Source organism: Crinia signifera, chromosome 8 (assembly GCF_055691185.1).
Source record: "Crinia signifera chromosome 8, ASM5569118v1, whole genome shotgun sequence".
NCBI classification, from domain to species: Eukaryota; Metazoa; Chordata; class Amphibia; order Anura; family Myobatrachidae; genus Crinia; species Crinia signifera.
The window spans coordinates 133,876,093-133,902,971 of record NC_139224.1 but is presented as its reverse complement, the minus strand read 5'-3'; the positions used below and the strand labels follow the sequence as shown (position 1 = coordinate 133,902,971).

General features: G+C 44.7%; 1 long non-coding RNA gene across 1 annotated transcript in view; it reads right to left on the bottom strand.

The window, feature by feature from the left end:
- Nucleotides 1-18,220: 18,220 nt before the first annotated feature.
- Nucleotides 18,221-26,879, bottom strand: part of LOC146026484 (uncharacterized) — a 45,195-nt gene continuing 36,536 nt past the window's right edge. The window contains exons 2-3 of the long non-coding RNA XR_014454467.1: nucleotides 23,137-23,417; nucleotides 18,221-20,779 (exon numbers count right to left, since the gene is read on the bottom strand). This is a non-coding gene — a long non-coding RNA (uncharacterized LOC146026484). The remainder of the gene's footprint in view (nucleotides 20,780-23,136; nucleotides 23,418-26,879) is intronic.

Sequence of the window (26,879 nt, the reverse complement as noted above, 5' to 3'; positions counted from 1 at the left end):
AATCCAAAAAATATATAGTGCAGCCCTTCCAATCTTGGGCTCTGAACTGATTCACATGGGGCCATGGATCGGATGTCAAGCACATGCGATTTTGACACTTTTCATCCGATTTCTCAGGCTGATGCATCGGAATCGGATATAAAAGGCCAAAATTATACTAGTGTTAGATTTGCATGCTCAAGTAGGAAAACAATGATTGTAAAGAGAGAGATAAAACATAAATAGAAAATGACAAGGCTGCCTCCCTTTTGATTGAGTTGCTGTGCAGGGAGGACACATTTACACCCTGTAAAAAGTGCGAGGGATTTTAAAATGTCGTAAGTCTATTTCTTAAGAGTAAGCCTCTGGCATAATATGACCACAGTCTTGCACTGAGTTACATGAAAAGCCAGCCAGTCAGTTCAAATTGCATTATGTGGAGATATTGTGAAACAGTCTTTAGGAAAGATTTTACTTGATGCTGTAGAATTATTACATGCACCCTGCTAAGTCACAGAACTTCACGGTTATACCAAATATACTGGGTTGGGAGCTTTCCACTACCCCTTGACCCGGTAGCGTCCTGGGTCATTACCCTGATCATTACCTGGGTTGTATTGCAGGGGAATCCAAACCGGATTATTCGACATGGGAGCATTTCCACTATCAAAAACCTGGGTAGATGCGCGCCCCGCTGAAATTACCGGGTTATTTCTGCTAGTGGAAAAGGGGTATTAGATAAGTTTGGCTGAAACTTTGGGGTATTTTTACTATTACAATATTTGCACTGGAATCACCAGTACCAGGGGGATTAGGATATTGCGGGCAGACTTTATCAAGAGTTTCCCAGGATCTAGGATAAATGATATATTTAAACACTTAGGGGGGTATTCAATCTTCGGGTCACGGCAGACGAGCTTGCTCGCCTGCCGTGACCCAGTCCCGTTCTCGGTCAGCTCGACCGAGAACATGCAGGCGGGATTCAATGTCCCGCCTGCAGCGGGACGAGAAGGGGGCGTGGCCGCGAGTTGCGGCCGGGAAGTGACAAGATGCAGCCGGCAGCTCGTCACTTCCCGGCTGTTCTCGGCAGAACGAGCCCGACAGCTAGAGATGTTGGGCTCGTTCTGCCAGGAAACCCTGTTCAATGCTGTCGGGGAAGACAGCATTGAATAGGGCCCGTCGAACATCGCCCCCACGGGAGATGCTCGACGGCGATTGAATATCCCCCTTAAACTGCGCATATGCAGAAGCTACTTTTTTGAGCCAGAGAAAGGAACAGCACTCCGTGATCAGATAGGTATGATCGCGGAAGCCGCCGCCGCAATGTTGTCTAGGGCAGCATAGGAGGACATAAAGGAGGACACTATTCGAGGGAGGACGGTTGCTCACCTTATATATATGTTATCTAAATAAGTTGTTTACTTGTACTTTTTGTCCTATGTCTTCATTTCTTGGTGTGGTAATACCTCCTCATAATGACACTTCCCCTGAACACATCTTCAGATTGATTATACTGTTCATCAGGGAATGACATGTGCTGTTAGAGTGTTTAAATATTTTCCAGTGATGTGTTGTATTGTAAATGGAATTGTTTATTTCGATGATGGTGGAGGTGTCACTTTGCAGCCTCCATGTCCTTGGCTGCATGAGGCACCCCCAAAGTAGTAAGTCACTTATTGCATCTTTAAATGTGGATGTTCCTGCTGTTCTGCATCATGGGCTGTCCAATCAGCACCCAGCAACTCCTGCTCATATTTCATCCAGCCTATCAGGGCTTAGAGCTCCCTATTTAAGCCAGGAACCACTGGCAGCACATTAGAATTTGCATCACAGTATTCTGCTTTGGGGTGTTCCACTAAATCTGCTTTAGCATTTGCTTCACAACTTTGCTTCACAACTTGCAGCTTCAGTGTAATCCAGCAAACCAGCCTCAGTTTTGATACATACAGTAGGTATGACTGGCAGTGGGGATGCTGGCGGTCAGGATCCCTATGGAGGGAATGCCAACAGGGGTCAGGAAACTCTCCCTGCTGCCTATTTCTTTTCTTCTCTCCCGGCAACCTGATCCTTAACCTCCTCCCCACAGCCCATCCTTGCTTGCTAGTGCCTAACTCCCATACTATGCCACCTAAGCCTAACCCACCCCACAACCTAACTCTAACCCCCCCCCCCCTCCCCAGCTGAAGTGTTACAAATTTAACAACTACATAAATCCCTGAAAAGGAAAGTATCTCATTTCCAATGTTACGATGTTTCCAGTGTTACAATTTTGCTTCTCCAATAATAAAAAAGGAAACTTTAGCATTTTCTCAGTGAAAATAAAACTACCTACTACATACTGTATGAGAAAATATGAACCTGTTAAAGGCAATATCAGCCTAAGGAAATAATCAACACGTAAGAAATAGAAAGCGTTTTTTCAAAACGCATTAAAGTGATCTCATGAATTCAACAGCACTTATTTACTTTCTTTACTCACCACCTCTGATCCTAATTTTTAATATGTGCAAAGGATTTTTTTAATGTACATTTTTATGGGAATAAAAATAAAAGTAATATTTTAATAAACACCCAATATTCCCCTTAGTAGTGTGCTCTTGTAAGATTCCAGAGTGCACTGTATGACTCTCGTCCCTTCTGTCTTATTCATAATGATGACTTTATGAGACATGGCCTGATGGAGTGTGTGGCTACGGTTCCTTTACAGGACATCCAGTGCTTATGGAAAGCCAGAACATCCTCCTCACTGGCGCCATCTTCCCAGTGATATAAGGGAATCTAGCACATGTGCGCTATAGAGCAAAGTCTCTGGCTTTTCAAAGTTGTCCCTGTGAAGATGGCGCTGCAATTTAACATAATTTTATCCCATTCACACCCGGGTGTGACCTGTGTTGCTAACGTAATGTCCCTAGCGAGGTGCGGTGTGAAAGCACCTAATTTTATAACCTGGGTTATTACCTGCAATTCCACCCTGGTTATAAGAAGGGTAAAACCTAGATCGCCCTCTGTACAATGGGTGACCTGGGTTTAATGTAAATGCACCGGATGCCGGACTTTACGAAGTGAAAGAGGTATTCTAATTTATCTGAACCAATTTAGTATTAATTGTTTGATTAGAAACGTATTTTATTATGACTTCTAGAATTCAGACCAGGTATTTGAACGTAGAAATAGACCCATTGTTTGGCTCATATAGGGCCAGATGTACTAAGCTTGAAAAGTGAAAAAATGAAAAGTAATAAAGCACCAGCCAATCAGCTTCTAACTGTCATGCAACAGACTGGGTTGGAGTAATGACAGTTAGGAGCTGATTTGTTTAGCACTCTCCATTTTATCACCCTTTCAAGGCTTAGTGCATCTCGCCCTCAGTAACTAAGGGCCAGATGTATCAAGCTTCAAAAAGTGATAAAATGGACAGTGATAAACAACCAGCCAATCAGCTCCTACCTACCATGTCACAGGCGGGGTTTGAACAATGACACTCTCCAATTTATCACTTTTGAAGCTTGATACATCTGGCCCTTTACCACTGTAAAAAGTCACTTCTTATGCAGAGCTAGACCTTGGAGATTCAGTAGATTTTAACAATATTTGTAAAAATGAAAGGCTAAGATACATCAACCAAGTGATACATACCCAGTCATTTCATTAACATAATTGAAACATCTTTTTTAAATAAAAAATTATATATTTAAATCAAGATCCTTAATATTTTCATCAATCAATTAATTGCAGTATGGAACCAGATAATCCCATAGTATGGCAGGAAACACCTAACTCTTAATTCATTTAGTTGCCAACTCAGCGGAAATTGAAATACGCCCTCATAACTCCTCACAGCTGTACCACTGCTCATCGCGCAACCTTCTGTCTCTATGCCTCAAGGGATATCATCAGAGGTGTACAGATGTGTCCTCATACACAAAACAGCCCCTCTCAGCGTTACCCTTCTTATTCGCATGAAACAACTGGAACTCACAAAATAACTTTGCTAGATTGCACAGATTAATGTTATGCGTGTGAGTCTGGATCTGTATAGGAACGCAGCGACTGTGGCTTTTCCTCACACCAAGTTCTGGTATACTACATCTACATCTTTGTATATGTTTAGGACTAATTTAAATCGCAGCCCTACTTCACTAGTACACTTTTGGGGTCAATTCTGGATTCCAAATTCATCCCCTGCCCCAATGGTCGGGGTTCTCATGTGTGCAAACAGCTAACAGCCATAGCAAGTTACACACTCATTAAGCCATTGGCAGTGGGGACAGAGGGCCGGTGCGGTCGGTGGCGTGGGCGGGGATTATCTTCTAGTAGAAACTGATTGGTTCCTTATTTATAACTAAAAATAATAATATGAGTGAGGCGACATTATGTTTGTGAGATCACAGAGTAACTTTTAAGCTGTGGTCTATTAAATAAATGGTGAGTTAGGTTTGGCCACTCACTGCACATACTGTATGAGCTGAAACCTGCAGAACCGGCTCTAGAGCAATATGTTAACACTTGGTACTGTATGTGTCAGATCAGTGGCGTAACTATAGTCCCGCAGCCCCCGTGGTGGCGGGGAGGCGCTAGGCAGGTGTGGGCGCCTGGGGGGTCTGCGGGACTATAGTTACCACCTGGTCCCGGCTCCCGCCTCCTGCCCTCCCCCTCCTTACCCCATTGCCGCCGGCGCCGCTGCCTCTAACCCGACACGCAGATCTGTTTTGGGTGACGGGCGGTCCCCGGCTCCGGCTGCAGTGCTAATATAATAAGAGACACTCGGAAAATGGCTGCCCCCATAATGCTGTATGGGGGCAGCCATTTTCTGAGTGTCGGGTTAGAGGCAGAAGCGCCGGCGGCAATGGGGACGGGTAAGGAGGGGGTTAATATTTCGGGGGGGGGGGGCGCCCGAAATGTCCAGCGGGGGGGCGCAAAAAAAGTAGTTACGCCTCTGTGTCAGATCATTTGATTTACAAATCTATTTCAAATATCATTAGAGAGCTATAAAGGTGAATGCATCATAGTAGACCTTGGCTATGACATCATCAAAATAGGTTATGCAGTAAGTAGTGCAGAGAGGGATAATTCATTATACATTGTACTCCGTGAGCAGTTTTCATGTACCTAAAGCTTCAGTTATAGCGCTATATGGTGATGCAGTGGAGTCTATTAAAAGTGGATGACTCCTGTTGCAGTTAGCTCAAAGTTGCATCCATATAACGTGGGCGTGGCATCAGATCAGTCAATCACCATCAGGCGGCTTGCAGCACCCATGGTGCCACCAGTTGCAGAGGCCCAGTGGCGTAACCACTGTAAGGCAGCCCCAGCAGCCGCTTGGGGGAGCAAGCAGAAGCAGGGTCTGCATGGGCGCCGGCACCCGCTCGACGTACTGACATGCTGCTTCCTGCCGCTGCCCACTGACTGAGCACTGGAGGTGAGTCAGCCACAGTGGGGCCATGGCAGAGATGTCAAATTCCCACACTGATTCAATTGACTGTACACAGAGCCGGCTATTTGCTACTGTGTAGTGGATGGGTGGGCAGATGGGCGTGCTAGGGTAGCCTGGGATGTGTCGGAGCCAAGGAGGGCAGCAGTGTCTACTGGTCTCTCTTCCTCTCTCCTTCTTCAGCTTCTCCATTATGTGTCTGACGTCATCACTTTTTCTCCATTATGCGTCTGACGCCACCAACTTTTTAGCAGGGGGAAGCAAAATGTATAGTTACGACCACTGCAGAGGCCAGAAAATCTCCTTCCAACAACGGAGATCAACAGGGCCCATTTACTATTGAATATTTGTGGCTAATTTTACCAAAATAACCATAAATATTAAGTACTCCTGCATATATCATGGAGGGACCACAGCAGGAATCTCTAATACCTGCTACGATCCCTCCTGCCCCGCCAGCAGCTGCATCCCCCATAGGTTTCTATGGGTCATGCAATGCTGCCCAATGTACGTACCAATATCAGGCAGCATTGCATCAGATCCCAGTGCTTCCGCCATTCTGAGATAGCGGTAGGCCGTTGCAGCCTATCCTTTCTGCTCACACTCTACTATCTAGATCAGGCCTGGCCAACCTGCGGCTCTCCAGATGTTGTGAAACTACAAATCCCATCATGCCTTGCCACAGTTTTGCTATAATGGAGTGTTAAAACTGTGGCAAGGCATGCTGGGATTTGTAGTTTCACAACATCTGGAGAGCACACAGGTTGGCCTGTCCTGATCTAGATGGTATTTGGTAGCAGTAACACAGCACCTCAATAACCGCTTAACACGCATTGCATTTATGGCAAATACTAGACACACAACTAATACCAGCATAGATGTTATGGCGTCAGCAATCAACTGTGCAACTAGGTGACTGCTGTCATACTTGGTCCCAATTGCAAAAGACTGTTTAACAATCAATTGTTTTTGAAAAAGATGCTTGCGAAAAAAGATGCTTGCTAAAAAAGATGCTTGCTAAAAAAAGATGCTTGCTAAAAAAGATGCTTGCTAAAAAACGATGCTTGCTAAAAAAGATGCTTGCGAACCAAACAAAGATTTATATGTATTTGTGCATATCACAGGCAGTAAAAAACTTTGTATATATTTGTGTGCATCACAGGGCTTACAGATGCAAATGACAAAACAAAATGCTTTTGAATAAAGGCATTGGTGGTGGAGATTGCAGGCGCTAGGCTCTAACAAAAAGAACAGAGCTATAGTAAATGACAGTGAACTGATTATTACGTTTTTAGGCAAAGTTTCTAAACTTTTGATGAATGCGCTGCAGTACAAATATAACAGTACAAATATATATATTTGCGCGTATCACAGGCAGTACAAAGGTGAAATATTTATTTGCCTCTCTGTCCCAATTCACTGGTCTGGGGTGTTGGGAGGAACAAATTTAACCCTTTGAGTGCCAACATCTCTGTTATAGATGTTCAAAATATATACAAAAAAATGTCAGTGTCACTAATATTTGTTATATAAATTCAACAACAACAAATGTTGTGTAAAAATAGATTATATTTCCTATATACTGTAAGTTAAACATTACAGGTCATTATGATGAATAGTAATGTTTGCTGGGCAATTTTCACACCTATTTTGGCAAATTCACTTGGCACTCAAAGGGTTAAATTAAGTTGAAAGTTTAGTCCGGATCAAGAACTGTTGCAGCAAATCGGGAAGGGAAGGTGAGAGCTAAGGTAATTATCTGGTTGTACTTGTTGGCTGAAATATTCTGGGCACAATTAGAGTAATCCCAGATTTAATGCATATATATATTTTTCATCAGAGGGCAGCAGTAATTTGTAAATTATGTTTACATGAATCATATTATTCAAATTAAACTATAGTATATGATTTTAAATATGTGTTAATAAAGTATAATTTAGGTACTTGCAGGAATAAAAAGATATCATCTATATAAATATATATATATATATGTGTGTGTGTGTGTGTATTGTCCGTGTGACTCCGAAACACTGCCATTTGTTGGCAGAAAGTGAAACTACATCTACTAGCTACTAGCTTTCGTAGCATATGCTTTGAGATGGGTTTACACTGCCATCTGTTGGCAGCAAGTAAAACTACATCGACTAGCTTTCAAAGCATTTGCTTCGGTGGGATTACTAGTTCTTAATAATTATGCTTTAGATGACAAAACAGAATGTTAAGGTAAAAAAAGATGAACACTGTGATGCCCCATGTGTTGTCTCTAATACCCCTTTCACAGCAGAAAATGTAGGGACCCACCTGGGAATACGGCCCAGGGATCATGCCGGGGCAGTTCCGGGTTGGCCCCTTTCACACTAGAAAAGTCCCTGCATTTTCTGGTGTGGGAAGGAGGCGGGGAGGAGGCGGGCAAGACTCAGGAGGTGGGATGGCAATACTCCCCGCCCCGGGTTGCCGGTACTCGGTGCAGGCCAGGGATCCACAGAGGTGGCAGGCGCAGATGACAGGTCAGGCGGCGGGCGCAGATGACGCAGCTCCCCGGCTGCAGTGAGAGCACCGGAGAGCTGTGTCATCTTCATCCACCGCCTGTCCTGTCACCTGCGCCCGCCACCTGTGTGGATCCCCGGCCTGACCACACACACGGAGGACCCACAACCCGGATGAGTACCCCTACCCCTTTCACACCGGCCAGGACCCCGTGTTGAACCCAGAAACAACCCTGCTCATAGCAGGGTTGAAATCCCAGCAGATTTTTCCAGGATTATGGCCCTGGAACCTTACACACGCTGGTGTAAAAGGGGAATTATATAAACAAAACCTTGGTTTGGAGGATAGCATGGCTTCTTAATTCTTTCCATCTTGCAAACCAAGTAATTATAGAATAATGCAATGACTTTGCTATTTTCCTTTCTTGCACTATAATCTGTACAGTGCGGCATTCCAACATGTTTGCTGATAAAAAGAAAATGTTGACAGTACGAGTTCACCAGCTTAAGGCTTAATACAAGGTCTTTGGACAGGGTACGGTGCATGGTAACCATGGTTGCAGATCTGGGCAGAGAATCATTAGGACTCATGCTGTAATAAAGGTGGGTTTGTCTGAATTCAGTCAGGAAATATGGAAACATAGTACGGATCACATGCTAGGAAGAGCCTGCAGCTTGGGAAATAATAAGCTTCTCTGTCAGTAACATACTCTGCCGAATCCCGTAACTTACCAATAACACAGCCAGTAAGCCAATACAGAGCATAGACTCATACATAACTATTCAGATTTTGGCCTGATCTGAACTTTTGGAAGTATGGGGAATTTATACTGTGTACCAGCTTGCGTTAAAAGGCTAAACATAGAATGTGACAGCAGATGTGAACATGTAAGACGGGATGTAATGACACCCGAGTGGCAGTGCCATGCAGGATACCGGCTGAACTTTTTAAAGGGGCAATCATGTACAGGGCATTGTTTTGCCTTTTAGGTGATTGCATTCCTTTAAAAATTGGAGCCAATTAAGGATCAGAATCAGAATCCGCTTTATTGGCCAGGTATACTTGCGTATACTAGGAATTTGTTTTCAGTTTGCTGTGCAGCAGCCAGGTGGGTAACAAGTAAACAGCATACAGTATAAACAATATAAACAAGTGGGGGAACATGTGCAGTCATATAGAAGGTTATTCCTAGGGGACACCGTGTTAGATTATGTGCAAAGGGTTATGGCGCGACTAGACAGTCAGGTGTTCATGAGTTCGTGTCAACAGGTGATCCGCTTGAGGAAAGAAACTTTTTAGGCTTCTGGCGGACCTGGTGGGAATAGCCTTGTAGCGTCTGCCTGATGGCAGCAGGTTAAACAAGCCATGGCCAGGATGTAGTTGGTCCTTGACTATCTTCGTTGCCCGTTTTTTGCTCTGGACAGGTACAGGTCCTGGACAGAGGGAAGGTCCGCCCGATGTTCTTCTCTGCAGTTCTGACTACCTTTTGGAGTCTGCATTTGTCTCTCTCGCTGGCGGAGCCGTACCAGGCCAGTATTGAGGAGCACAGCTATACCAGGGGTTCTCAATCTTTTTTGAATCACAGCACCCTAGAGTATCAGAATTATTTTACAGCACCTCTAGGCCCCCAAAAATGTAGAGAAAAATATTAAATTAATTTGATTGGGTTTTTATATTGGATCATGAGGTTCAGTTATATGATAAAGGACAGGAATTGCTTCTGTTTGTACACATATTTTATGATTGGCAGCCACCAGCACTGTTTTTTTCCATAAATAATTGACAATAAATTATTTCAATTGGTCCTGGACCACCAACCCGTGGCACCTCTGCAACTGTCCCGAGGCACCCCAGGGAGCCACGGCACACAATTTGGGAACCACTGAGCTATACAGTAGAACTAATGCAAAAATAGTTCCTTTGAGTATTCGCAAACCGATCTTAAAGCCTAGGCAAGAATTTTTTTTTTGTGTTCTCCAGTAAAATGAATGAAAAATTTTGAATTTCAATTATTTTCTCCTTTTGATGTACCTTACTAGTCTAGGCCACTTTACTTAACAGCATTATCTTAATTTTGCTTTTATAGGAACTACCTTCTTTCAGCAATAACAAGAATTTGTTTAATTTGTGATAACGTAGTTGGTAGTCACATTTGAGACACATAAAACAATCATATCTCCTCACTAAAGCTGTGAAATGTGCTATGCATACCTCAAAAACTAGAGCCAATTGAAAAATAAGCATGGCATATATACTGTATGATCAGGAGCACAAAATTAATTGAAATTGACTCCCCAGTGAAGGTGAAGCACCATTGAGTATTTGTATGCCGTTGCTTAGACTTATGAAGCTCATGGTGTGCGTCTCGATACATTTCCTTATGACTACAGCATTAGCATTGTGCCTGATTCACAGTTGATCACTGATAAGCAAATTCACAAATTGAGTGATTATGGAATGACTGCACATGCATACCAAACGCGAGCCCAAATAGCAACACAAAATGCGTATAGGACGGAGGTTGACTGACAGGAAGGAGGAATTTGGAGGTGGTAACGGAATGTTTTCTGGAAGTGTGTATTTTAAAAATGCAGGTGTGTCCAGGCTTTTAAGGGATGGTCTGATATGTCGGCCGTAGGTGTGCCCAGGCTTTTAAGGGAGGGCCTGTGATGTCGGCCGCAGGTGTGCCTAGGCTTTTAAGGGAGGGCCTGTGATGTCAGTGCCGGCCTCGATCAGCCTGTCTCAGGTGCAGATTTTTGGAAGGGTCAGAGCTACTCACATTTGCACAGACTGAAAAAAACATTTTATGGTTATTGATTTGCGATTTATTTCGCAATTCACTAGCAAATTTCCACGGGTGGGCTTTCTTTCTGTCTGGGCGGTGGCAACCTACTCCCAGTCATTGTACAATAGCAATCAGGCCTGAATCAGCTGCATTAGCCATACCTCCCAACTTTACAAATGTGTAAAGAGGTAACTGCCGTGCCTAAGGCGAGACTGGTCTGAAAACGGGGTGGGGCTAATGAGAGAATGTATTGGGCCTTGTGTAAAGGGGTGGGGCCCAGTGCAGTAACACCCTTTTTTAATCATTTTCAGGGGTGTGCCCACTGCTCTTCTAGCAACAGGGCAACCCCTGCCCTCTTCGATGTACTGAAGAGATACCGTGAGCAGATTCACAGAGTATCTTCAGCAATCACCTGCCCCCCCTCCCAACTCCCCCCATCCCGCAGCAAACAATGGGACTGTCCCACTGTAATCGGGACAGTTGGGATTTATCTATTAGCGTACAGTACATTTCTGAATCAGGCACTGAGTGCGGGGAGAACATAGAGTAAAACATATGTACCAAGGGGCAGGTAGTCACCAACACAGCAGTGGTTAAACGTTGCAGTACTGGACCAGGGCCGGCGCTGACCGCTCAGCAAAGGATGCAGTGCAGGCAGGGCCGGCGCTGACCGCTCAGCAAAGGATGCAGTGCAGGGAGGTGCCGGGTAGAAGAGGCGCCTTCCCTCTGCTCTGCACCCTGCTTGCTACTGTGTGCTGTGATAGGCAGCAGCGGCGCCGACAGTGAAACCCCTCAGTCCAGCAGCTGATCTCCTGTGACTGTCCCTCCCTCCCAGCAGCACAGTCGCAAAATGGTTTCTGGATTCTGTGCAGTGTGTGACTGTGTGCACACTCTGCCTGAATCTCTGTCCAGCGACCGCACAGGCTGGCACTGCAAACCCTCAGCTACGTACTGTTCCTACATGTGAACTGTGAAGGCAAGACATTCGTCACTCTCTTCTCCTGCACTCCGTCTCGTCTCCTGCACTCCGGTTCCTAAGCCCTCCCCTTCTACATGCTGATGCACGGGGAGCTGCTGCTAGACAATCACAACACCTGAGTTTAATGCCCTGGCATTCTACAGTGAGGTATAAGTGTGTCTGTTTTTTTTTAACCAGAGATATGTGTGTATATATATATATATATATATATATATATATATATATATATATATATATACATATACATACACACACACACACTCACACAGCATTGTCTCTGTTTTTTTTTAACCAGAGATATGTGTGTATATATATATATATATATATATATATATATATATATATATATATATATATATATATACATATACACACTCACACAGCATTGTCTCTGTGTTTGTTATTGTATGTATGTATGTATGTATGTATGTGTATATATATATATATATATATATATATATATTTGTGCCAGGTTGGGGAGGATCGGCACCATGCATTAGGAAACACTCTGGTGCCATTCAAGGATTGTAGATGGATATGCATATCATACCCCTTTCACACCAGAAATGCAGGGACAAACCCGGGAATTCTGTTCCCGGGACAAGCAGGGACATTCCCGGGTTTGAACCCATTCACACCAGAAAAGTCCCTGCATTTTCTGGTGTCTGAAGGGGGCGTGAAGGAGGCCGTCAGGAGGTGGGGAGTCAATTCCCGGCTGGACAGGCCCCGAGGACCCGGCAACCCGGGTAACCCATTCACACCAGCCAGGTTCCTGGGTTGAACCGGGAACAACCCTGCTACCTAGCAGGGTTGGATTGCCGGCAAATTAGCCCGGTAATTTGTCTAGAGGTAGTACCGGGTTGTTCCCGGACTCAACCCAGGAATTTAGGCTGGTGTGAATGGGGTATCAGTAGTGGCACTCAGAGACTTGTACAGTTGAAATGTTTTTTTATCCAAACATAGCATGCAAGAGTCCCAAAGTTTCGGGGTCTATAAATACCCTTTTGTCAAGGTGCAAAAACACGTTTATAACACACACACACTATAGTGTGTGTGTGTGTATATATATACGATCATGTAGATATGCCATCTGGGGCATAATATGTAATAGGCATTACAGTCGTGGCATAATGTGTAATAGGCATTACATGCCCTCATTCTGCTTCAGGGTATATTATGCGCATGTGCAGCTCCCCTTTGCAAACGGCTTTGGGTACTTGCATAGTCGCCAAGCTGTTTGCAAGGATCGGGGCAGGCAGGGGGCGGCAGGGATAAGGGTCGCCCATGGTAACGTCCAGCATTTTTTGGGCGCACCCATGAAAATACTGGGCGTTTCCATTCGTATATGGATGGGATAATGTATGCCTGGATGTCAGCCACCAACCGTGTCTTCATCTTGGCGCTCGCTAAGAAAGATCAGTTCCCACTAACTTCTATTTGCAAAGCCAGGAGAAATCATTGGTCAGCGACCATCAAATGATTTCTCCACCAGTGGAGGCATGCGAGGAGATGTGTTTTCTTTTGGAGGGAGTCAGCGGGGGTAGGGGGGCATGTATTTGGTGTGGCGGTATCTCAATTGTTCAGTAAGCTGTGATCCTTGCACTAGAATGAAGCCCACAGTGTAGTATAATATGTTATAGGCATTACTTCTGTGGCACAATGTCTATTATGCATAAAGGCGTGCGGTATAACGTGTAAGGGGCACTGCGGTGTGTGGCATAATATGTAATGGGCATTATGGCATAATATGTAATGGGCATTACGGTGTGTGCCATAATATGTAATAGGCATTACGATGTGTGGTATATTATGTAATGGGCATTATGACATGTGGTATAATGTTTTATAGGCATTACGGTGTTTGACAAATGTGTAAAAGGCATTACAGTGTTTGGCATAATGTATAATAGGCATTACGGTGTGTGGCATAATGTGTAATATGCATTATGTTGTAGATTTTTTGCGCGCGCCTTCGGCGCGCACTACACCGGTTTTGACTGTGTGGGGGTTGCCCACCAATTCCTTTTCTGGTACTTGGCACCAAAATGTCTAGATACAGCATTGTTGTTACTGGGCACATTTTAGGTATCAGAGGCACTACTACTATGGGCATTATACACCCTTTTTTCAACGTGCGCCTTAGCATTGTCTCTTTGTAAAGTATGGAAGGGCGCAAATTTATAGTTTGCAGGAGGGCGCCGAACACCCTAGCACCGGCCCTGAGTGCAGGGAGGTGCCGGGTAGAAGAGGCGCCTTCCCTCTGCTCTGCACCCTGCTTGCTACTGTGTGCTGTGATAGGCAGCAGCGGCGCCGACAGTGAAACCCCTCAGTCCAGCAGCTGATCTCCTGTGACTGTCCCTCCCTCCCAGCAGCACAGTCGCAAAATGGTTTCTGGATTCTGTGCAGTGTGTGACTGTGTGCACACTCTGCCTGAATCTCTGTCCAGCGACCGCACAGGCTGGCACTGCAAACCCTCAGCTACGTACTGTTCCTACATGTGAACTGTGAAGGCAAGACATTCGTCACTCTCTTCTCCTGCACTCCGTCTCGTCTCCTGCACTCCGGTTCCTAAGCCCTCCCCTTCTACATGCTGATGCACGGGGAGCTGCTGCTAGACAATCACAACACCAAAAGTTTAATGCCCTGGCATTCTACAGTGAGGTATTAGTGTGTCTGTTTTTTTTTAACCAGAGATATGTGTGTATATATATATATATATATATATATATATATATATATATATACATATACATACACACACACACACTCACACAGCATTGTCTCTGTTTTTTTTTTAACCAGAGATATGTGTGTATATATATATATATATATATATATATATATACATATACACACTCACACAGCATTGTCTCTGTGTTTGTTATTGTATGTATGTATGTATGTATGTATGTGTATATATATATATATTTGTGCCAGGTTGGGGAGGATCGGCACCATGCATTAGGAAACACTCTGGTGCCATTCAAGGATTGTAGATGGATATGCATATCATACCCCTTTCACACCAGAAATGCAGGGACAAACCCGGGAATTCTGTTCCCGGGACAAGCAGGGACATTCCCGGGTTTGAACCCATTCACACCAGAAAAGTCCCTGCATTTTCTGGTGTCTGAAGGGGGCGTGAAGGAGGCCGTCAGGAGGTGGGGAGTCAATTCCTGGCTGGACAGGCCCCGAGGACCCGGCAACCCGGGTAACCCATTCACACCAGCCAGGTTCCTGGGTTGAACCGGGAACAACCCTGCTACCTAGCAGGGTTGGATTGCCGGCAAATTAGCCCGGTAATTTGTCTAGAGGTAGTACCGGGTTGTTCCCGGACTCAACCCAGGAATTTAGGCTGGTGTGAATGGGGTATCAGTAGTGGCACTCAGAGACTTGTACAGTTGAAATGTTTTTTTATCCAAACATAGCATGCAAGAGTCCCAAAGTTTCGGGGTCTATAAATACCCTTTTGTCAAGGTGCAAAAACACGTTTATAACACACACACACTATAGTGTGTGTGTGTGTATATATATACGATCATGTAGATATGCCATCTGGGGCATAATATGTAATAGGCATTACAGTCGTGGCATAATGTGTAATAGGCATTACATGCCCTCATTCTGCTTCAGGGTATATTATGCGCATGTGCAGCTCCCCTTTGCAAACGGCTTTGGGTACTTGCATAGTCGCCAAGCTGTTTGCAAGGATCGGGGCAGGCAGGGGGCGGCAGGGATAAGGGTCGCCCATGGTAACGTCCAGCATTTTTTGGGCGCACCCATGAAAATACTGGGCGTTTCCATTCGTATATGGATGGGATAATGTATGCCTGGATGTCAGCCACCAACCGTGTCTTCATCTTGGCGCTCGCTAAGAAAGATCAGTTCCCACTAACTTCTATTTGCAAAGCCAGGAGAAATCATTGGTCAGCGACCATCAAATGATTTCTCCACCAGTGGAGGCATGCGAGGGGATGTGTTTTCTTTTGGAGGGAGTCAGCGGGGGTAGGGGGGCATGTATTTGGTGTGGCGGTATCTCAATTGTTCAGTAAGCTGTGATCCTTGCACTAGAATGAAGCCCACAGTGTAGTATAATGTTATAGGCATTACTTCTGTGGCACAATGTCTATTATGCATAAAGGCGTGCGGTATAACGTGTAAGGGGCACTGCGGTGTGTGGCATAATATGTAATGGGCATTATGGCATAATATGTAATGGGCATTACGGTGTGTGCCATAATATGTAATAGGCATTACGATGTGTGGTATATTATGTAATGGGCATTATGACATGTGGTATAATGTTTTATAGGCATTACGGTGTTTGACAAATGTGTAAAAGGCATTACAGTGTTTGGCATAATGTATAATAGGCATTACGGTGTGTGGCATAATGTGTAATATGCATTATGTTGTAGATTTTTTGCGCGTGCCTTCGGCGCGCACTACACCGGTTTTGACTGTGTGGGGGTTGCCCACCAATTCCTTTTCTGGTACTTGGCACCAAAATGTCTAGATACAGCATTGTTGTTACTGGGCACATTTTAGGTATCAGAGGCACTACTACTATGGGCATTATACACCCTTTTTTCAACGTGCGCCTTAGCATTGTCTCTTTGTAAAGTATGGAAGGGCGCAAATTTATAGTTTGCAGGAGGGCGCCGAACACCCTAGCACCGGCCCTGTACTGGACCATAAAGAATCAGTGCTGCAGCAATCCTGGCAGTAGAGAGGGAAATAGGAGAATCACAGCCAGAGTATCAGCGTTAAGACTTGCGAGAATACTGAAACCATTTAAAGGTAGAAAACCCGTTTGTAGCTGTGTAATAAGTTAAATAAACATATTACTATAATTGCTGAATAAACATATTACTATAATCGCTATTCCGTGTGTCTACTTTATTCAATTGTACAGCTATAGCTTTATAGTGCAGTGTAATAACTGCAGCAAGGTTATATCCATAATCTTCTATTTGTTTTAGTATCAACATCCTGGAGCATACTGTGCCCTCAGCTGACTGAGTATAAGCACAAGGACTTGTTGTGCTCCCACGTATGTAAATCAGACATGTAACAGAATATGGATAGGAACTAGTGCAACTGGAAGATTCACCAGCAAGAGATGAATGAGCGTACAGAGTGTGGAGGTCATTCTGGTCCATAGTTCCCGTTGCGAATTAGCAGCTTTGCGAGTCAACCAGAATGACCTCCTATGTGTACAACTTTTCTGTACCAGATTTATGTGTCTTTTGAGCAAGTTATTTTCCAGCTACAGTATATTAGTATCTGTAGATCATACGGAATGATCTATGATAGCCTAAACATATCCTATTCAACTCTAATGTGGGGTATAAATTGGGCCTGATTCAGTGATGATTTGCAAACAACACCGATGGTGAGAGACTGATTGACATTTATCTGATAGCAGATATTGTGGCCATACAATAGGATATACATATGTACACTCATCATTACAATGCCAATCGCCATATTTGTCTTCCGTGGTGATTGGCATGATCCCATCGTGCGATGATGCCAGCTGCGGAATCATATAGACTGCCAGATGCAGCCTATGGATGATCGGATCCATGGGGCAATTTGGAAGATTTTTCTTGCCAGACCATTTGATTATTGCTAATCAGTCATGGCCATACACTATGCAATCAGCCTGCTCCATCGATAATCAGTTTATTGAGCTGAAAATTGCATATTATATGCATGGCTAAAGATATTTAATTGTTGATGTGAAGTCGTTATTGCCAGGGGTTTGTAGTATCACTGTTTTCTATTACTTGACCTCTTATCAGGGCCACATTATCCATAAGGCTGACCAGGTTGAAGATGAAGGGCCCCACAGTGGCTGGAGGGCCATCAATTTTTTTTTTTTTGCGGAGGCACTGTTGACTGCACTCTAGGGTTCCAGTGGTTAAAGACACTTTGCACTCTATGGCATAGCAAGACAAGAACATATGTGAAAGCCTATGGCCTGGCCATGGGTTAATATGATCTTACCAGTTATACCACTTGTAATGTTTGTAATCATTCCCATTATATTTTTTGAGTTGTAAAAGTGCAATGTTAAATTACTTTTGCAATTGTAAATTGTAGAAGTATTCCAAACAATTGGTTGGGTGTTCCCATAAAAAATGCTTGGCTATCCCCTATGGATGCAGGCGTGTGATGCCTGCTCTGGGAGGGTGGCTGACATAACATAACGCCTGTGTCCGCCCCCCCAAATTTGCCAGATAGTGGCCGGAACGTTCCCCTCTCTAACATGGGAGGGGAATTAGTGAAAACATCCCCTTGCATGGTAGAGAGGAGATGTGTGAGGCAGGGGTAGCGGGGCGCTCGGTTGGGCGGAGTTTACCACTCACATGTGCTGCACAGACGAAAAGTCCTTCAATTGTCGAATTCAAATTCCCATAAAACACTGGGTGTTCCCCTGCTTCCTCCCCCTGCCTGCCCCCTTCCCTCCCTTCACTGAACAAACACCTTATCAAGTGGGAAACTCATGCGCAGACCTCCACCATCGGGAATGGGAACGAATTTGGCTTTCAACGAGCGTGTCTAAACCCCAACATCCGACGGAGCCTCCTGAAGGTCAGATGTCCCCTGGCCCAGCTCAAAATCCCTTAGAATCGATGAGCCCTGGCCTGCTGCCCAGTATGCCAATATGTTTAGATAGCCTTAATCTTGGTGAGTTACTTTTCTAGGCAACGATGGCAAAATGCTTTTTCCCTTTTTCTTTGACAGGTTTCTATACTAATATGGTGGCAAATAGCCAATACTGCTAAAATTGTAAAACGTTTGCAAAAATACAGTTATATTTCTTATGATAACATTTACATTGTTGCGCTGTTCTCCGTCCTTATTTATCTTCTCATAAACTTCATTTTCTCTGGCCACAGACAATGGAAACATCTTAAATATTAGTTGAGGGTAGGGCAAAGCAATAATAGTGGAACTTGTTTTTTCTTGCAATAAATGAATATACAGTTATGATAGAGGTACTGCATGGCGAGGGTCATATACAGATCACTGAAACTATGACATTACATGCAACTGCAACAGGTTTTATGGGACATAAGATGCTGACGTCTGTGGAAATACAAAAATTTGTATCAGCTAATGAAACATGATGGACGTGTGTGCAGATTACTTATAGTTTTGTACGAAGGGTAAAGGGATTTTATGGGTATTATTAAGGGGTTTTAATGAAATGAAACAAAGGAGCAGATGGAGCTTATTTACAATGTACTTGTTACTTTGCAACATGGTGCACAGTACTTTTCTCCCTGCAAAAGGACTTGCATTTCCCACCTCTTTACAGATGCCGGAGATCAGGGTTTGTAAGATGCTGTGTACTTATATGTACTTCAGTGCTGCAATTAAGGGGAGTGCTAAAGGGCAAGTGCCCCAGGTGCTGTATCTGAGGGTGCGCCAAGACCTTCACTAGACTCCCACAGCCAGCTGCTCCTCCTCTTCCCACTGAACTAGGTATTGACTCCACCTCCCACTGTACCCAAGCGGTCTCACTTTTCTTGACACCCTTAGCTTTGCTGATCAAAGGTTGCTATTCCCCTTAGATGTCCACATAGATAACAAACATAGGCGTGCGCAGCACATTTTATTAGGGGGTGCACCGTCAAAGGGGTGTCCCTAGCACCACCTATTGGGCATATCTATTACTGCCCATTGGGTCTGTCTAACACCACCAATCAGGCGTGTCTACAATCATCAATTGGCACTCGCTACAATATATAACATCTCTCAGCCACACCATAATCCCCTGCCTATTTCAGGGTTAATCTTCTAATTTACTCCATGCAAATAAAGTAAAAGACATATATGGATGACACAGGTGTGTAGTGATATGACAATGGTCTAGTACAATTAACAATGAAAAAAGATATTGCTGGTATTGCTAGCGGCAGAGGTGTTCATAATGGAGGTCATAGCATTAGGGGGTGCCTGTGCACCCTTAACACTCAATGGGCCTTATTTTGGTTCATTCTTTCTGACAAAATCCTTCTTAGATGGACAAAACCATGTGCACTGCAGGGGGGGGCAGATGTAACATGTGCAGAGAGAATTAGATTTAGGTGAGTAATTTTGTTTCTGTGCAGGGAAAATACTGACTGCTTTATTTTTACACTGCAATATAGATCTCACTTTGAAGTAAAACCCCACCCAAATCTAATTCTCTCTGCACATGTTACATCTGCCCCACCTGCAGTGCACATGGTTTTGCCCATCTAAGAAGGATTTCGTCAGAAAGAATGAACCAAAATAAGGCCCAATGTGCGCACGCCTATGATAACAAACACTGCTGGCCCAGGGGTCTCATGTTCTAAACTTGAGCCAAAGGGCACTACTACTGTGTTGCATTAAGGTGCATTACTGCTGTGTGTTGTAACATGTATAATGGGTTAATGGCCTAATGTTCTATAATGTTCTATGAAGGGCATTACTGCTGTGTGGCATATTGTGAATCATGGGCATTGGTGTGTGGCATAATGTGTATAAAGGGTTCATCTGTGTGGAGTAGCTTAAAAATAAGGGGCACATTTGAATAACTGAATAAGTTTCCATGATTTTTTTTTATAAGTTTGCATTATAGTTAATAAAGAACCTAAAGTAATTTCCTAACCTGTTTAGCCAATATATGATTGCTTGCTATGGGGTACATCAATTTTGTTCAAATTACCCTCTTTATTTAATATATCCTAATGTGACTGATGCATAATAGTTTGCTTATAATGTAACTATTGCACATATATATACACAGCATCGTTTATTATTTGTCTAGTTGTGCAACAGCTGTGTCATTTACAACTTCTTCTTGCTTCTCCGGAATGGATGAGGATGGAGTAGTGCCGCTGAGATCGCAGTGGGAAGCCACAGAACATTGCTCAAAGTACAAAGCAGATTGCAGTGATCTCTGCTTGATACAGTTCCTGACTGCATGGTGCTGGCACCTCTGTCTCAGTTGCTTGTGATGAGGACACAGGCCATAGGGAGGGTGCATGATTACAGAACCAAGGGCACATCCTGTGTACGTCTGAATTTGTAAGACGCAACAAATCAGTCCAAGCTTATTTTTTACTCACTTTGCAGCCTGAAATTAAAGGAAAAGGACATGAGTAATTTGATTAACGTAATGGAAATTGCAATATTTCAAAAGTGGTTGGAAGCTGGACTTTGGCACTGAGCTTAAAGTGGTCTTGGAGAGGTGGTAGAACTAATCTCCCTCTGCCACCTAACCCCCCTTCCCCCCACACACACACACACACGCACACTTCTCTCATCCCCCAATAGGCATATCCAGGGTCAGTGGTAAGGTTTTTTTGGCGCCCCCCTGCAAGCTACAATGCTTTTCTGTTAGAATTACTGTGCAGTGCCAAGGTGGAGGTTGAACTAGTTCCACCTCACCATTGCAGGTGGTCAGTGCCACCCCATGCCCCACACACACACAACCTTAACCCCTTCTTTGTCACCTCTTCAGATTTTTACACCTCTAAAGGCCCCCATGCACTACTGCCAGGCATCATATGCGTACCCCGAATGTGATACCCCACGGACTACCAGCCAAAAAGCCTCCGTGACTCCTGGGCAGCAGGATAGCATATGATAAACTGAGGCCCTCATTCTGCACTTCATGCTAGTTGATACATCTGCCCCAATGTATCATACGTGATCAGTGCCAGATTAAGGTCTAAATGGGCCTGGAGCTGAAAATTATCAAGGGCCTATTATGCACAATAATAAGGGTTGTGGCCAGCACCTAATAATGTGGGGCGTGACCAGTGTTGTGTTTGGGTGGTCTGCTCATAGGTGTGTATCTATTTGTGTAAATACTTTCAACTAATTATATAAGTCTGGAAAAGGCAGGGGGCTGGCATTGGAAAAATGCATGGAGATATATTGATTGGTGCCCTCCAAAGGTGCACCAGCAGGATGCCGATGTCCTAAAATACTGAAAGCTAAAACTTGGTAGACAACATTTCAGCACCTTTTATGTGGTCACCTAAGTTTACCACATCATATACCCCTTATACAAATCATGTAACACAATAGTAACTCCCTTATACTTGACTTACCTCTTACACATTATGCCACATGCAATTAACCTGAATTCACACCGACTGAGCCAAAATTCACACTATGGCACACAGATTGAGTAAAAATTCACATTTTGCCACATGGATTTTGCCAAAATACACACAATACCAAACAGATTGAGCAATAATGCACAATGTGCCTCTCAAACTGGGGCATTGCGCGCCGTAGGCGTGCATTAAAAATTTACACCGGTACTTGTGTATTATCACGGCGCCCATCGCATTGTATACCATTACACTAAATAAGGTATACGATGGTATGCGATGCGATATTGTGCAATAAAATATCAATAAAATATCGCATCGCATCATATGCCATTAAATGGCATGCGATGCGATGGTATACGATTTTTAATTGTACAAGCTGATGGGTCCTTACAATGTTAAGGACCCCCACCGAGCCCAAAGCGTGGCGAGGGGACGCGGAATACATGTAAAGTTATACGCGGCCCCTCGCAGGGCTCGCTGTGCTCACCACGCTTCGGGCTCAGTGGCTCGCTGCGCTCGCCACACTATCAAGATTTAACTACACGCCAACGTGGATAGTGGAGGTATGAAAAGGTCGGAGGACGCGTAACCCTGCCCCTCGCGGGCACGCTGCGCTCGGCACGCTTCGGGTTGGCATTGATACTGGGGGTGGCATTGACAATGGGGGGGGGGCATTTCACATTGTAAGCACCCATCAGGCATGCGATGCGATGCAATTACCTGCCCTACGTGATAATACACAAGTACCTTTACACCATAATGCCCATTACATGTTAAGCCACACACCATAATGTCTATTAAGTATTATGCCAAATACCATAATGGCTATTAAAAATTATGCTACATAAGTGCTGCTTACCTACATGCTCATTGCAAGGGGTTCCATGCTCATTGCCAGAGTTTCCATGCTCATTGCCATGTGGGATTACATGCTCGCGATAACTGGGGGACAGCCACCGCCGGGCAGAAATGACAGCCATTGACAGCTGGGCAGAGAGCAGGGGGCTGCCTGGCTGTATTCAGAGCACTGCAGGTCCGGGCTATTTGAAATAATACTCCTTTCACACCAGAAAATGCAGGGACTTACCCAGGAATATGGTCCCAGGATCATGCAGGGACATTGCTGGGCTGGCCCCTTTTACACCAGCCTAGTCCCTGCATTTTCTGGTGTGAGGGGGAGAGAAAGCAACCCCCCCCCCCTTTAAACAACCATTTAAAATATATTTTGGGAACCAACTGACCCATTTACATGTGGGCTTCAAATAATTTTGGTCCCGTGAAACTGGGCCGTTTGGTTCCAGAGAAATCTGTCCTCAAACATGAACAGCCATAAAATTATATTTCAGAAATAAAAAAATCAGTTTACCCGCAATATCTCTGGAACCAAGGAATCCATATGGACCAGCCTAGTATCAGATTGAAGGCCCAGCAATATGGGTTCGACTGAGATCAACCTCGAGCTTCTGTGATGCTGGAGGGGGAACTGGCAGTCGTGGAATTAGCGGGTCCCATGTTATCCTATGGGGAAAACGTTCCAGCTTTGCCTGGTGGTACCTCCGGTTCCTGGGGGGCTAGTGACACGGGGCTGGGCTCATTGGAGAGTGGGCCTGAATCTGTAGCTCCATCAGGCCCATTGTTAATCCGGCCCTGTACGTGATACAAATACACAAATGTAAAATTCTACCTAACTAGCGCTGAATATTCAGTTTGTAGATTTTCATCCTCACTACAGGTGTCTATAAGCAGTTTACACCATAGAAGGAAATAAAATAGGAAATGTATATAGTGAAGTACAATTTTTAATCATATAAAATACATCACACATAAACATAGTGTAAGTTCATAAATGTCCACACATCCGTGGTAGGGAAATACCTGTGAGATGTTAAATACCAGATGGGTAAGAACCATACTTGCCGACTTTTTAATTTGACAGTCGAATCTCCTAGTCGGGGGGCCAGGCTGACGACTCAAAGTCCCGCCCCCAATGCATGCAAACTCTGCAATTCGCGGGTCCGTGAGTAGGGGGCAGGGCTAAAAAATGCGAAATGACACGAGTTGTGTGCTTTTAGTCCCGCCCCCTCCCACGGACCTGCATGTTATGTCTGTAACTTATATTATATCAAACCTTCATGAAGGAGGACACAGGAAGTTCAGCATGCTTCTTTACTCATAAACTGCAGGGCAGGAACTACATACATTACAGGTATTCATACGCCAATTTAACACACAAGAAAATAAGATCTGTTATATCCTTCCACGGGATACTTACACAGCAATAGGAACTATATACACCACACTGCACATTTTGGCATTTCTTTTAGCGGCTTCATGGGCTCTGGGGGGCATGCGTGAGATTTGACCATCTTCCCGGGGGGCCGGGAGGGGGGTCAGATTTTCGGGAGTCTCCCGGCCATTCTGGGAGGGTAGGCAAGTACAGTATGGTATGAACTGATAACTCCAGTTCAATATGAGCTTGATCAGGGGCTGGCTGGCAACTATTAACCTGGGGGGGGGGAAGTGCAGAGCACCAGCTTATAAGTAACATCCTTATTATTATACAGTACTTGGGCCACAAGAGATCTGCAGAGCCTAGTTACAGAGTACATAAAGGAATAAGCAAAACAGGACACAGTGATAGTATAGGACAAGGACAGGGTACATAAACATAGTTGTATCAGCAGACGATATTGCAGTAAGTATTAAAGTGGCAGAAAACTGCAGGGTTTGGTGCCATTTATTTTCAGCAGCAGCAGCAGCAGCAGCAAAAAAAAAAAAATAGAATATACTGAACATACACAAACCTGTTTTTAACTGTTGTTCTCTCTTCTCCTTTCCATCTTCTCTTATTTTCTCCGCTTCTTTTCAAATTTAGGACAGGCTTTCTATGGGCCTGTCTATATGGGAGTCACCTAGGGCCTTATTCTGATCGGTGCGGCCAGAGCCGATTATGCGGCCAGGACCGTGCGTGCGAAACCCCGCCTTCCATACGGATCGCCAACTCCGTCCGTATGCGGTAAGAAGCTGGCCGAACGGACTGCACGTGTATTTTTCACGGAATACGCCTCCTCCATCTAAGGGAACCTCCCCCATCATTCGATGGTCGCAGACCATCGAATGCAGGACCGAGTGCTCCACCAGCACCCGCAACCTCAGACCACACGGACATTTTCCCGTGCAAAAGCAGGGATCTGGGCGGGCAGCTGACATCCGGCGATGTCATATGTCCGCCCCCTACACGTGCGTCACAGCCGCATTACCATACGTACGCCCAGCGTTTTCATGGGAACTCCCATGAAACGCGGGGCGTATGCATATGGTAATGAGCCCAAATAGCCCTTCACGCCCCTCTCCACCCCCTGTTCGGAGTGTTCACATATCATGCGGGATTTGGCCGTACACCCCGCTCGCACATGCGCAGAGACGCCTCTGCACATGCGCAGACTCAAAACATTGGCGGGCCGAACGCACGCGGATATATCCGCACCGATCAGAATAAGGGCCCTAATGACAGGTGCTACCATGTAAGCGACCAGGGGTGGGCAATAATAATAAGCTGACCTCCAATTGCTGTTGAACTACACATCCCAGCATGCACTGATAGAGAAACTGTAAAAGAGCATGCTGGGATTTGTAGTCCCAATGCTGGAGGGCCACTTATTTTGTTATTTTTTTGTGAATAATTATGGGAGTGTCCTATTAATTTTCCATTTATACAACCACTTCTGATTTATTTATTGATGTTTGTTGGGGGGGAGGGGTTAATTATTAGGGAATGAGGGCACATAAAGAAATCTGTGAGGGGTGGTCCTGGGTGACACGGTCCCTAGGAGCAGGACGGCCGTGTCACTAATAAATTGAGCTAGTAAGCAAGTACCGGTCAATGTACCGGGCAAAACCAGTGCTGGTGGCTGCCAATCATAATATATGTGGACAAACAGGAGCAAATCCTGTCCCTCACCAGATAACTGTGACATATACACACAATGCACTTAATTTAATAATTTTTTCTAAATTTCTCAATAAGAAGCATTTGGCCTAGGGGTGCCTTGAAAACATTTTGATGCTCTAGGGTGCCGTAATTGAAAAAAGTTTGGGAACCACTGCTCTATGGTATTAACTGCCTATTAAACACCTGTAGTGAGGATGAAAATCTACAAACTGAATTTTCAGCGCTAGTTACTGTAAGTAGACTTCCACACTTGTGTATTTGTATTGGCTGGTGAAGGGATAAGGAAACTCTTTGATTGGATTTCTGCTATATAAGCTGCTGAGTGCTCACGACTATATATTCGCACACTTTCATTGTATAGGTGATGAATGAGAAGTACGGTGCTAGGGAGGAGGAGGTCACTGGTCCGGGAAGCACAGCAGGAGGCTGCCCAGGTAAGTGGCAGAGGCACTGGCAGTGCGGGGTGGCAAGGGTCATGCGGGGTGGTGGGGTTTGCAAAAAGAGGCTCATAAGCTTCTATGGGGTATTGCCAGCGATAACAGGGTTTTTACCGCATTTTCATTTTAGAACATCCCGTCCCATGTCTTTTATAAATCACCTAAAGCTCAGGAATAGATTAAGCATCGCATGAGCCTGGGGTGTGAAATTGTGCGTGTGCCCAGTGTTCTGTGGGAGTGGTCAGTGCTGTGTGGGTGTTTCCAGTGTTCTGTGGGAGTGGTCAGTGCTATGTGGGTGTTCCCAGTGTTCTGTGGGAGTGGTCAGTGCTGTGTGGGTGTGCCCAGTGTTCTGTGGGAGTGGTCAGTGCTGTGTGGGTGTTCCCAGTGTTCTGTGGGAGTGGTCAGTGCTGTGTGGGTGTTCCCAGTGTTCTGTGGGTGTGGTCAGCGCTGTGTGGATGTGTACACCCACTACACTATTAGCCTTACTGTCTACCTAAATACATAAAAACAGAAAGGGCAACATTTTGTGAGAAAACTAGAAATACAGATTTAATACTTATGGCCGACTGTGGAGCCAGTCAGTCAGCTGGCCCTCATTATTCTACCATGATGTTGCGTCTTATTTACAGATGTAGCCATGCTCATCGTTGCCACGCTAATCCCCATTTGCAACATACATGGTGACTGGCAGGATCCCGCCATCACTGCATGCTTTTATTT